General features: G+C 48.3%; 1 non-coding gene across 1 annotated transcript; it reads left to right on the forward strand.

Moving 5' to 3' along the window:
- Window positions 1–3,783: 3,783 nt before the first annotated feature.
- LOC141618992 (small nucleolar RNA R71) lies at window positions 3,784–3,890 on the forward strand. The gene has a single exon (XR_012531558.1). It is a non-coding gene; the product is annotated as a small nucleolar RNA R71 (small nucleolar RNA).
- The last annotated feature ends 9,783 nt before the right edge of the window (window positions 3,891–13,673 follow it).

Below are 13,673 nucleotides of genomic sequence, written 5' to 3' on the forward strand. Positions count from 1 at the left end.
TTGGCAATGTGAGGCTAAAAAGTGAAATGCAACTAATTGTTTCAAAATATGCACATAAATGAACATCTCATGGTCTAAAAAGGAAAGGACGCCATGCTTGTGCGTCGTGATGTGACATGCCACGCAAGTAGCCTACTCACACCTAAGGGAGACCGGGTATGGATGTACCGGTCCCAAGGAGGCTCTAAATCTCACATGAAAGTAGCTATGTCGAAATCTAGGCCTAGTCTACGGTCTTGGTCTCACATGGTGGTCAAAACTTTCCGGTCTAGCCTCATTTCCCGGGTATTTGCAAGCAAACACCCTAACAAGGAGGTCACAAGGTGCAAGCCACTAAGAGGGGAAAGACACGGCCTAGACAATATCATCATAGAGGGTATCATGCTCCCTTCCTAGACCAAATTTTGTTCAAAAATTTATATACAAACTCAATGCAACAAGAAGGAAACACAACACATATATACATGTGAAACAAATGCATGCAAGAAATGGAAATGACACAAAAGTAGACGTGTAACAATTTTGACTAATCCTAGCAACACATCAACACCAACAATCCACAAGTTATCGAATCACTGCTCGCGACCCAGGATTCCCCAAGGGAACATCCAAGGCACAAAATTTCCCATCCTCCTTCAAATATGCAAGATATATAAAGAAAGAACGGTAAAGGAGTAAGAGATTAGAACGAGTTTACCAAGCAATTTCTAGCTCCTTTTTGCCTCAAATGGTCGATGCATATGCCAAAGGTTAGCCAAACATATATATACAATGCAATATTTTTGGAATTTTTCAGAAATTTTTCAATTTTTAGGCATTTTCTTGCTTTTTCTTAAATTTACAAGTATATAATGATATGAACAAATATAGACAATAGTCACAAAGTGGATATTTCCCTCCCCACACTTGAAATTTACATTGTCCTCAATGGAACAAAGTATAGGGAGAGAATAGGAAAAATAAACAACATATTTTTGGTGGTTTTTGAATTTTTCGAAATTTAAAGAACATGTTTTTGGAATTTTTTTTTTAATATTTGAAATTAAATAACATGTTTTTTGTATTTTTTAAAATGATGGAATTTCCTCCCCACACTTATTTATTTACATATTTCCAATGGAAATAAATGTGTGGAGGAAATTCGGAAATGAAATACATGTTTTTTGTTGATTTTTGATTTTTCCAATTTTTTAGTGATTTTCAAATAAGTATGCAATGCATGATCTAATCTATATGCAATATTGAACTACGATGCAAACTACACTATATGAATGCAAAGAGAACTAATTTAGATTAGCTCCTTTTCTAATCATGTTACTAAATGCAAAATGCGGTAAAAACTTAATTAAAGAGGAGAAGAATATATACATTGCGGTGGTTCTTAAGTAACTCCACCAAACCTCTTCATTCAAAAACTTCATTCAACCGGGATCAATATCCTGAGATCCCACCAACCTTCTACCTTCAATACAAGGATCAACAACACATGAACCCTTGTTCTTCATCATCAAAGCATGCAACTTACTCATGGCATCTTGAACTTCTTGCCATTTTCGGTTCATTTCTTCTTCAAGCTTTTCCTTAGTCTCTTTGCCAACATTAGGGTCACATACCCTCTTTCCTTTCGATCTCTTCCTCCATCTCTTTGGCTTCTTCTTATCAATTCTCGGTTTTGATTTTGGAGGGGTAATGGTGTTAGAATTGAACTCGGTTTCCCAAGTCTTGCCCTTTTCCCCACACTTATCTTTAACATTCACTTCTTCTTCAAGGAACTTATCCGGTGGCTCATCATCAACTTTTGGCTCACAAGAAATTAAGAGCTCCATGTTCTTATCTTCATTCTCATGGAATTCTAAAGTTTCCACGGCAAACGTGTTTTGAACCACGGTTTTCTTTGAAGCATGTGGTAGCTTGATATTAACTTTTTTCCTTCCCAATTTTGAATGACAATTGTCCCTATTTGACATCTATGACGGCTCCTCCCGTGGCCAAGAATGGCCTACCAAGAATGGCCTACCAAGAATGACACGAGAGCGTCTTCCCATAGGGATGTCCAATACAACAAAATCGGTAGGAATTGAAAGTTTACCAACTTGAACCATGATATCCTTGAGAATCCCATTTGGAGATTTGATTGTTCCATCGGCAAGTTTGATTGTAATGGAAGTGCGGCCTAAGCTTGAAATATTCAACCTCTTCACAAGGGCAAGTGGTATGACACTCACACTTGCCCCTAAGTCACATAAAGCACTATCCACCTTTTGGTCACCAATGGTACATGGAATTGAGAAACTCCCGGGGTCATCAAGTTTGATGGGGATTTCTTTACATTTGACCACATTGCACTTCTCACTTGAGGCATCAACCTCATGGCTACTAATGTCCACTCTTCTAGAAATGACTTCTTCTTGCTTGGCCAAAGAGTGTTCTTCCATCATGAACATCTCTTCCTTTTCCGGGTTCTCCTCAACTTCTACCATCACATTTGGTGCTTTCACAATTTCCTCAAGCACAAATTCTTCACTCATAATGGTTGGTGTGGTCATAACCATCTCTCCCTTATCCGGGTCGACTTCAACATCCAAGCTTGTACCATGAATTGTCATTATTTGCTCAATCACATAGTCTTCTATGCTCTCTTTTTCGGGTTCATGGTCAACTTTTTGGAATGTTTCCATAGCCATGGAAAATGGAGTAGTGTAAGATAACTCCTCTTGACTTGGCAAATCAAATGACTCTTCTTTGTCCTCTTCAACTCCAACCATGATAGCATTAACTTCCTTTGACTTCATAGGGTCCCTTGGATTTTGCCCTTGTCTTAGAAACACACCCGGTGGTTTTTGAGAACTCATGAGAGCTTGGAAAACCACCTTAGCTTCAAGACTCTTGATTTGTTGTTGGCTATTACTTGCCAAATCCCCTATCAACTTCACCAAGTTGTCATATTTATCATCTCCCATGGTATTGCTTGCTTGGGGTGGTGGCTCTTGGTTGAAGGGTTGGTTGGAAATTAGAAGAGAAAAGCCATATCCTTGATCTTTAAAGTTGGAATTTTGGTTGTTCCTTTGGTACCCTTGATTGAACCCTTGATTTTGCCCTTGGTTGTACCTTTGATTATTGTTGTATCCTTGATTGAACCTTTGGTTGAACCCTTGACCAAACCCTTGGTTGGCTTGATTACCTTGGTTTCCTTGATAAAAGTTTTGATTACCTTGGTTCCCTTGGTTACACCCATAATCTTGGTATGCTTGATATTGGTTGGCAAAGTTTTGGTTGGATCCTTGGTTGTTGTTGAATGAGGGTCTAGGTGGACGGTTGGAAAAATTGTTAAATGCTTGGAAAGCATTCACCTCTTGCACATTGTTCTCATCAAAGTTGTTGTAATGGTTATTTGCACATACTTCATAAGTGTGACCCATCCCTCCACATGACTCACATGTTGATCTTTGCATCACTTACTCCATGGATGGTCCATGAGAAGTAGTAGTTTGATTCACTTGGTTCATTTGCTTCTTCTTACTCAACTCTTCAAGCTTTTTTGTGAGCATATCAAGCTTAGCATTAGTTTCCACATTCACTAAGAATTCGGGAGGGTGCTTGCTTCTTCTCAAGACATTCACTCTTGTGCCATAGTTTGCCTCGGAGTCCACCATTTTCTTGATTAGAGTAGTGCCCTCCTCCTCACCCAAATGATCGAATCCCCCTCCCGCGGAGGCATTCACCATTTCTTTTGTTCTTGGCAACAAGGTTTGGAAGAAGGTTTGTATGACATACCAATCCGGAATTCCATGGTGAGGGCAACTAACAATGAGGTCTTGATACCGGTCCCATGCCTCACCTAAGGATTCTCCATCCTCTTGTTGGAAAGTGTGGATCTCATTTCGGAGCATGGCGGTCTTTGATGATGGATAATACTTCTCTAGGAACGTCTTGGCTAAAGCATCCCATGTAGTAAATGTGTCCGGAGGGTGCACATTCAACCAACGATCCGCCTTGCCCGTTAGAGAAAATGGGAATAACATCATCCTTAGTGTATCCTCGGATGCCCCATTCTTTTTCATCATAGAGACTTTCCGCTTGAACCTCCTTAGGTGAGCATGAGCATCTTCTTCAATGTGTCCTCCAAACAAATCTTTTTCAATTAGGCCAACTTGAGCCGGGTGCATCTCAAAATTGTTTGGAGCCAAGGTGCCAAAATTGATGGGTGTTCCGGGTGTAATTCCGGAGCAGGATTGTGACCACTTGAGCTTGTAGAATGATGTCGTTGCTCGTCTCTTCCTTTCACTCTTTCCTGTAAAGATGAACAAACTGAGGGCTCGGCTTGGGGCCGAGCGTACTCACTCCGACGCTCAAGTCAGTAAACTTAGAGAGATAAGTTGTAGGTTTAACTTGGCAAAGTATATTGTAGAGAGATAAGGGAGTTTTATACCAGATTTTCCAGTTGGTTTCTCAATTAGAGATGGGGAGTATTTATAGACTTTCACCTTTTGTCACGTAGTGGCCAAGTGGCGTAGCAGGTGGAAAGACTGACTTACCCTCTGCCGAGGGACCCATGACAGGCCGGCAGGCCTGGTTGACTCTATGCCGAGGGGACTGGATGCGAGTACACGGATATGCCTCTCGGCAGGCTAGTTGTCGAGCCGAGACCCAAGTGACAGGCCGACAGGCTTTGTCGGTTAGGCCATTTTTCTTTTGACTTGTTGTCTTTTAGCTTTGACCTTGGTCAATATGTTGACTTGGTCAGCGGGTGCAGAATATGCCCCATCAATTTGACCCCAGCGTAGTCTATGCCGTGGTATGGACCTTCGATGCGTGTTGAGCGTATTATGCGCATGTCGAACTTCTTCCTCGGCTTGGTCCTGTTCAGGCCGTACCATATCCCCCCTCCACATTGTTGTGTAATGGATATCGAATGTGGAAAAGGAAATGGCGCTGGCCGAGACCAAGGTTGGGAGTGCCGTGTGCTTTTGATTGCCCCCGGCCGGTGCTGCCAAGCCTGGTTGATCAGCCGGCCGTTGGCAAGTAGATACCAAGGAGCGTGTCGAAGAAGATTTGTCACTGTATATCGATTGACCTTCTGCGGCTGCATGCTTGACACGTGGCCTGGTGTTGATTGGTGGACGCTTCATGGGCTTTGCTCTGATTAGTCCACTGAATGGGCTTTACTCTATAAATAGAGCAGTATGCCCCTCATTTTGCTGTGCAAATTTCTTTTTCAAAAAAAATTTTCTCTTTCTAGTTTTCGAAGAGTTTTCTCTCTCTAATTCTTGAAGCGTTACTCGGCGTAACACTTTCTTTCAATTCTTCCCCAACTTTTATTTGTTAAGTATTCGTTGCCACCATGTCTGCTGTTGACGCTCCGCCTAGTACCTCAACCCCGGGGGACGAACCGCCGCATCCCGCTGAACAGGAGCCACTGGTTGTCTGCCCGGTAGGGTTCGGGGGTCGCAAGTCGTCTTCTCCTGAAATCGACGAGAAATATCTCGAGGGTTTTGATGATGATGAGGAGGAAGAGACCCAATCTGATTCAGAGAGGCCGCATTTCTTGTGGCACGGCGAAGCCTGCTCGATTAAACCTGATCGCGTTTGGACGAACAAGTTCGCTTCTGCCTCCGGGCCTGAACTTTTCGAAGACCATTACAACTTCGGCAGGGGGTATAGAATTATTGTCCCTGTGGGTGATCAGGCAGTCTGTTGCCCTCCCGAAGGTTGTATAGGCGTGTATATTAGACATCTGGAGTATGGGCTCCGTTTTCCTCTTAATAAACACGTCTCGGCCATAATCAAAGCCATGAATGTCGCCGTGGCACAACTGCACCCGTTGGCCATTAGGACGATTATTGGCTTCGTATGGTTTTGTCTCTTTAAGGGGGTGGCCCCAACGGTGAACCTTTTCCGCCGGCTCCACCATCTTCGGCTGTCTACCCAAGGCGTCATGGGGTGGTACAGCGTGCAGACCGAGCCGGGTTACGTGACCGTCTCCAAGCTGACATCCTGCAAAGACTGGAAGGGGCGGTGGGTATATGTCGAGGTTCCGGAGGACTATCCACTGCCCCGGTCCTTCCAGCGCCGCGTCAATTTGCGCTGTGAGAGTCAGGGGGAGCATGAAAGATATGTCTCCCGTAATAAGATTAAGATGGACGCCAAGAAGGTTTATCTTAATGACGACGAAGTGCGGGCAATGAGCATGTTCGAGGCTGAGAAGGATGGCACGCCGAAGGGATGGATGCCTCCGACGCAGATCGTCCTTCAAGACGAGCCGCTTTGTCACGTCGGCCTCATACCGGCCCTCAGCCAGGGTGAGTGGGGTCGGTATGAGGCCCCCTTTGCTTTTATGCTTCGATATTTGAGCCTCGGTTTACTTCTTTCGCTTAACTCCTGCTTTGTTTCTTGCAGATCGATTTGGCCGGGATCTCTCTGTCTCCATCCTAAGCAAGTTGGGACTTGACCAGGACAGGAGAGTTGTTGAACTGCACCCTAAGGCCGCGTCGCGTGATCGCAAGCAGGCCCCGCACGAACTTATGAAGCAGGCGTTGAAAGCAATGGATGTGGGGGCGACTCAAGCAGAGATTGGCGGTAACGTGCCGCGCCGGAGACCAAAAGCAACGTCTTCGGCGGCTACGACGTCAACTCCAACTCGATCTCCAATCCCCATAGTCCAAAAAGATAAGGAGGTCGTCAATGTTGACGAGGACCTCACCGTTCTGGAGGGTCCTACTCCTTCACATAAGAGGAAAGAAACAACGCCTGTTGCTGCTGCTGTTACCGAGGCAGGGAAAGAGGAGGGGTCAGCCGGCCCTCAATCCAAGAAGGCTAGGACTGGTACGGATCTAACCCATGGCTCGGATTTAGAAGGTTCCTTATGCATTCCTGATGACAGGCTTTCTGATATGTCGATGAATGTTGATATGGACGCTTTGTCAGGTTTTTTCTAGATCGGCCGTCGCCGCCAACTGCTTTTTTACTGAACGGCAATTGAAGAAGCAGCCTGTGCAGATGGGCGACAAAAATATCGCCGCCGACACCTCGTCCGAGAAGGCTTCCTTCGTTCAGCTCAGGGCGGACGACATGAGGTTGGCCAAAAGGCTGGTGAAGTGGGCTGAAGTTGCCGGCACTCATCTTATCGAACAAGAAAAGCTCGTGGCTCAAACTGCCCCTACGCTCAAACGGCTTAGGCTTGAGCTTGCCGCTTCTAGGGAGAAGGCCGAGAAGGCGAAGCAGGACTTCCTCGCTGAGCGAAAGCTTAAGGAGGACGCTGAGAAGGTGGTCCTGGTTGAGAGAGATAAGGTTGAGTCCGCGTTGGCTGATGCCGCTAAGTTGCGGGAAGAGAGAAACAAACTTGAAGGCGGTTATAAGGCCATGGTTGAGCAGAGGGAAAGATGGAAGACCCTGCATTTGGCCGAGGCGAAGGAACATAAGGGCACAAAGGCTATCCTTGCTCAGAGGGAGAAGGATATTGAGCTGCTGATAACCGTCATCATCCCTAAAATGTGTGCCCGGTACCGGGACCAAGCTGAAGATGCTACAAGGGATGCGATTTAGGAGCTCCTCCCTAAAGGCACTTTTCCGTGGAAAGATTTTGACAAACTTCTGGATGAGAAGGCGGCTGCTGAGGAGGCCAATGCCGCGGCCGAGGCGAAGGCTGCTCAGGAAGCTGCGGCCAAAGCGGCCCATGATGCTAAGGTGAAGGAGGCTAGAGAGGAGGCTGAGAGGGCAAAGGCACGTGAAGCTGCCAAGTCGTCCTCTGGGCCGTCCACCGACGGTGATGCTGCTGCTGCTGCCGGTGGCGAGCGGCAACAAGCATAGGGAGACGGGCGGTCATTACCAGATTCACCTGGCCCTTCGGACAGCCTCAGCTGTTCGGGGGCCAACTTTTGAGCCTTTCCTCCCTGCCATCCTTTTGGCGCTTCATGTCTTAATGTTGTAACTTTTGTTGTTTCTTCTTTTTTGTTAAACTTTGGTAGGTTGAGCTTAGGCTATCCCTATGGGGACGGCCGTCGACTTTATCTTATCTTACTTGTAAACATTTTCAATGAAGTTTGTTTATTTGCCTTCGGCTTGGCCGAGGCTTTGATCTCATCCTCCATTCAGTTGTCTTCTTACGTTTTTAAACATATTGAGCGCTTTTTTCGTTTTACCTTCGGCTTGGCCGAGGTAATTAGATTGCGTATCTCAACTGTAAAACGTTTTTAGCATATTGGTCGTGCCCTCTGCTGCACCTGAACAGGCCGAGGTAGCAAGATTCACGTTTCCCAATTTGCTCAGCAACATGTTGGCATGTCGGTCGCTTCCTCCTCCGCTCTCGGTCTGGCTGAGGTGGTCAGATTTGCGCTTCCCAACTGCTGTTGTAAACATGTTAGCATATCGGTCGTTTCCCCGTCACTTCCGGCTTTGGCCGAGGCAATCGAGGTTACGGCTCGACTGCATTCGTATCTATAGACATATTGATCGCTTCCTCTGCCACTCCCGGATTGGCCGAGGCAGTCAGATTTGCGTTTCTCAACTGTACTTATACGTTCTTAAGCATGTTGGTCGCTTTCGCGAGTATCAACTGTATTTGTAGTGACTGCCCGGCTTTGGCCGTGGCGTCTACTTTGGTACGACTACGGAGGGGACAAGCATTTCGATGGAAAACTTGGATCACTCTTCATAAGATATAATCACGCGTTGGGGTGCCCACAACGGTCTCGGACACCTCCGCCGCTATACGAAATATTTACTAAGGTTGTCTGTGTTCCAATGGCTCATTAGAGGCACACCCTCCATGTCTGTCAGCCGGTATGTCCCCGGCTCCATTTCTTCAACCACCCTGTAGGGTCCCTCCCAGTTGGCCGTCATCTTACCATGGATGTTTCTTTTGTTGGTTGCGGCCGACTTTCTCAGGACTAGATCTCCTACTCTCAAGTCCCTTTTGTGGACCCTACGGTTGTAGGCTCTTCTCATTCGGTTTTGATATACTGCTAAGTTGAGCCGTGCCGTAGGCAGGACGGCCTCAGACCCATAGACTAGGTGGAATGGACTGTACCCTGTTGCTTCTTTCTCCGTGGTTCGAAGGGACCACAGGACGCCGGGTAGTTCATCAGCCCATCTTCCCTTTAGATCTTCAACCTTCTTCTTCAACCCGTTCGCATTGTTTTATTAGCCGCCTCCGCCGCGCTCGTTGCTCGAGGGTGGCAGACGGAGGAGTATGCAAATTTGATACCGAGCTCTTCCAACCAATTCATCACCGTGTCGCTCCAAAACTCTCGGCCGTGGTCAAATACAATGACTTGGGGCAACCCAAAACGAGTTATGATGTTCTCCCAAATCACCTTTCTTATGGCCGCCGTGGTTTTGGCAGGTACCGCGACAGCCTCGACCCATTTGGTGAAGTAGTCAACGGCGACAATCAGGTACTTCCTTCCTCCGGAGGCCGTCGAAAATGGTCCTAATAAATCCATCCCCCACGGTGCAAATGGTAGGGGATTAAGTACCGGTTGCAGGTCTCGGGAAGGTGCATGTATTACCGGAGCATGCATCTGACAATTCTTGCACTTCTTGGTTTTTGCCCTGAATCTTTCAAAGGTAGGCCGAAGTAGCCGGCTCGGAGAGCTTTGTGGGCTAGCGTTCTTGCCCCCGTGTGATGTCCGCAGATGCCTTCGTGAATCTCTGTCAAAGATAAGCTCCGCGTCGGCCGGGCCGACACATTTCAAGAGTGGTCTTATTACGGACCTTCTCGTACAATTCTCCTTCGAACACTAAGTACCTTGCAAAGAATCCTTCTTATCTTCCGAGACAGATCATGCGGTCCTCCGGCAACTCTTTTGTCAGCTTGTATTTCATTATCGGAGTCATCCACGTCGTCTCGGCTTCGATGTCGCCCACCATGCCGACGGTCTCAGTGATGCTTTTAGCATTTATGATATCCACCAGCACGGTTCGACTGACATTTTTGATGCTCGAACTGGCAAGTTTTGAGAGAGCGTCGGCTCGGTTGTTCTCAGACCTAGGGATGCACTGTATTTGGAAAGATTTCAATTTTGAGGTGTCAGCTTTTACCCTCTCCAGGTACCTTACCATCCCATCATCTCGAGTCTCATACTCTTCTCGGATTTGATTAGTCACTAAGAGCGAGTCTGTTTTCAACACAATATGCTCCGCCCCGGCAGCTCTAGCTAACTCGACTCTAGTTATCACCGCCTCATATTCGGATTCGTTATTTGAGGCGGAGAAGGTAAACTTCAAGGCGTACTCAAACTCGTTTCCGTTAGGGCTGATGATAAGGATGCCGGCTCCTGAGCCGTTCGCCGTGGAGAACCCGTCGGTATACACTTCCCACACGCCGGGATGTGATTCTTCTTGATACGTGCACTCGGCCAGGAAGTCTGCAAGCGCTTGCCCCTTTATCGAAGGCCTCGGCTTGTACTGAATGCCAAAGCCGGAGAGCTCCGCTGCCCATTTGATAAGTCTGCCGGATTTTTCGAATTTTTCTAATGCTTTCTCCAATGGCTGGTCGGTTAAGACCGTCACGGGATGTGCGCCGAAGTAGGGTTTCAGCTTCCTTGCGGCAACGACGATGGCGAGGGCTGCCTTTTCGATTAGTGGGTAATTTTTTTCGGCGGCCAGCAGTGTATGGCTGATAAAGTAAATTGGGTATTGCGCTTATTTTCTTCCCCGACGATTACGACGACCGTGGCCGAGGTAATCGCTAAGTATAGATATAGCGTCTCCCCCGGCGTTGGCCGGACAGGTCGGCAGTGTCGAAGGTGGGCTTTCGCTGCCTCGAAAGCCGTGCTCTGTTCCTCCCCCCGACTAAAGTTTTTATTCCCCTTCAAAGACTTTAAAGAACGGAGTCCTCTTGTCGGCCGACCGAGAGATGAAGCGGGCGAGAGCCGCCATCCTTCCGGTCGGCGTCATAACCTCTTTTCGATTTCTCGGCTCCGGTAGGTCTAGTATTGCTTTGACTTTCTCCGGATTTGCATCAATTCCCCGGCGCCGACAAGCACGCCGAGGAACTTGCTTGCCCGGACACCGGGTTACATTTCTTTGGGTTAAGCTTCATTTTATATTTCCTTAGTGAACAAAATGTCTCGCCCAAATCGGTTAAGTGCTCATTTGTCGACTTGCTTTTTACAATAGCATCGTCGACGTAAGCCTCGATGTTTCGCCCTTTTTTATTTTGGAACACTTTGTCCACCAACCTAGTGTAAGTTGCGCCAGCGTTCTTCAAACCGAACGACATCATTTTATACATGAATGTGCCGTGACTGGTGATGAATGCGCATTTAGGCATATCTTCCTCGGCCATAAATACCGATGATACCCGAGAAGGCGTCTAGCAGGCTTAGCATAGTGTAGCTCTGGCCGTGGCGTCAATTAAACCATCTATTCGAGGCAAGGGATAACAATCTTTAGGGCACGCTTTATTAAGATTGGTAAAATCAACACACATCCTCCATGCCCCTGACGATTTCCTCACCATTACAACATTTACTAGCCACTCAGGGTAAGTACAAGGCACGATAAAGCCCGCCGCTAATAATTTGTCTATTTCAGCTTTGATGGCCTCATCCTTCTCGGCCGAGGAGTTCCTCATCTTCTCGCTTGACCGGCCGAGCGGTGGAGAGTACGTTCGGCTTGTGAACGATCACCTCCCGCCACGCCCGGCATCTCGGCGGCTGAGTATGCGAAGACATCTTTGTTCTTCCTCGCAGGTCTAGGAGATCGGCTCGAATTTTGGCTCCAGTCGACACCGACGCTACGGTGCGCCCGGGTCAATTTCCACTTCCTCGGTCTCGGCTCCTTCGACCATGCCGACATTAGTATTCATCGGTTCGCCCTCCTGTTGCAAGGATGGGCTCTTCCCTTTCTCCGATTTCTTCGCCACTTTGAGGGATTGCATGTTGCACCCCCTGGCAGACACTTGGATATTGACTATTTCATCTTTCTCGTCCTTTGAGACGAGCTTTTGTGCTTCCCCCCGGTCCGAGACGTACATCAATGTCGGGGCCCGGATGGACATCACTGCATCGGCCTCGCTCAAAGTGACCCGGCCTATGAGAATATTGTAGGCAGACGAACCATCGATAACCACGAACTCAGATAAAACATTTTTAGCCGCATCCGCTTGGCCGAACATCACCGGAAGTTTGATTGACCCCAGAGGTACCAGGCCTGCCCCAGAGAAACGGTATAGCGGGTTAATGCAGGGGCTCAGGTGTCCAATCTTCAGACCGAGATTAAGAAAGCACTCCCTGAACATGATGTTCGTGTAGGCGCCTGTGTCAATCAGGCACCTTTTGACCAAGTGGTTGGCTATATCCAGGTGGACTACAAGCGGGTCGCTGTGCGGGGCGACGACTCCATCGTAGTCCTTCTTTCCAATGGTTATATCGGGGATGGTGGAAGCGGGGATCGCTGTTTTAGGCACAAAGTTGATGGCTTGGTATAACTCATTTAGGTGCCGTTTGTGCCCATTAGCTGACCCACCATTCTCGTTTCCCACGATGACAACCTGGATTACTCCCATCCGTTGGAAAACTGATTTTCTATTCGCCCCGTCGGCGCGTGTTCCTGGGCCTCCAGCTACATACTTGCTGAGGCCCCTCTTTCGGATTAGCTCTTCGATGACGTTCCTTAGATGTCGACGCTGTCGCTTTATGGCCGGTGTGGCCGTGGTACTCGCAAAATCGGCTTGTGTCACCATCCCCCTCGCCTTGGGGGCCTTGCCCACTTCCGTCCATCATTCTTGCTTAGGGTAAAGACCTCGGCCGGAGATGCGACCGGGGGGTGAGACTACTTGTACCGCTTCGGTTGTATGGTCCCGAACTCCCCGGCGCCCGCCGAGTGTCAAGCTTTCCTATTAGATCTCTCAGGCCGTGACCTATTCCCGTCACGACGACCTTCATTTATGTTGTCCCGCGCTCTTCCTCTCTCTCGGGTGCCCACTTCACCGTGGCCTACCCAGGTTTTGTGATAGTCTTCCACCTTTACGGCTCGGTCGGCCATCTTTCCGGCGGAGTCTAAGTTGAGGTCTTCGCACTTGATCAGCTCGTTTTTGAACTCGCCTTTCGGGAGGCCTTTCATCGCGCGAAGGCCGCCGGTTCGGTGTTCGGCTCACGGATCTCGCCGAACCTTAGCGTCGAATCTTTTCACGTAGCTTCGGAGGGACTCGTCCTCCCCCGGTCGGATAGTTAGGAGATCCGATGTTTCCACGACCCTTCTCTTGTTGCAAGCATACTTTGGGCTATGAAATTGTCTCTCGGTCGGCATAACAAAGATACCGAGCCATTAGGTAGCCCCTTGTACCAACTCCGAGCCATCCCATGCAGGGTCGTTGGGAAGACTCGGCACCACACCTCATCGTCGCTCCCATAACGACATGTACGACTCGAAAGCCTCGGCATGGTCGGTCGGGTCGCTATCCCCTCTATATGATAAGGACGACGCTTCGGCTTAGTCGGCACGGGGATCTCGAGGACATAGGTGCGAGGGGTCGTCGACCACGTGTCGAATGACACGCGGCGATCGGCTCCTCGCAACCTTAGTCCGGCTTATCTCCCTCTGGCGGGAAGGGCTTCTTGTCCGACTTTGGTGAGTCGGACTTCTTTCATTCCTTCGGGGTTGGCCTCGTTGTTGCCGCGCGCGCCGTCCTCCCGCGATTGGGGAAGGACTCGGTCCGCCACCGGCACCAC

The sequence above is a fragment of the Silene latifolia genome, chromosome 1 (genome assembly GCF_048544455.1).
Source record: "Silene latifolia isolate original U9 population chromosome 1, ASM4854445v1, whole genome shotgun sequence".
In the NCBI taxonomy this organism is placed as follows: Eukaryota; Viridiplantae; Streptophyta; class Magnoliopsida; order Caryophyllales; family Caryophyllaceae; genus Silene; species Silene latifolia.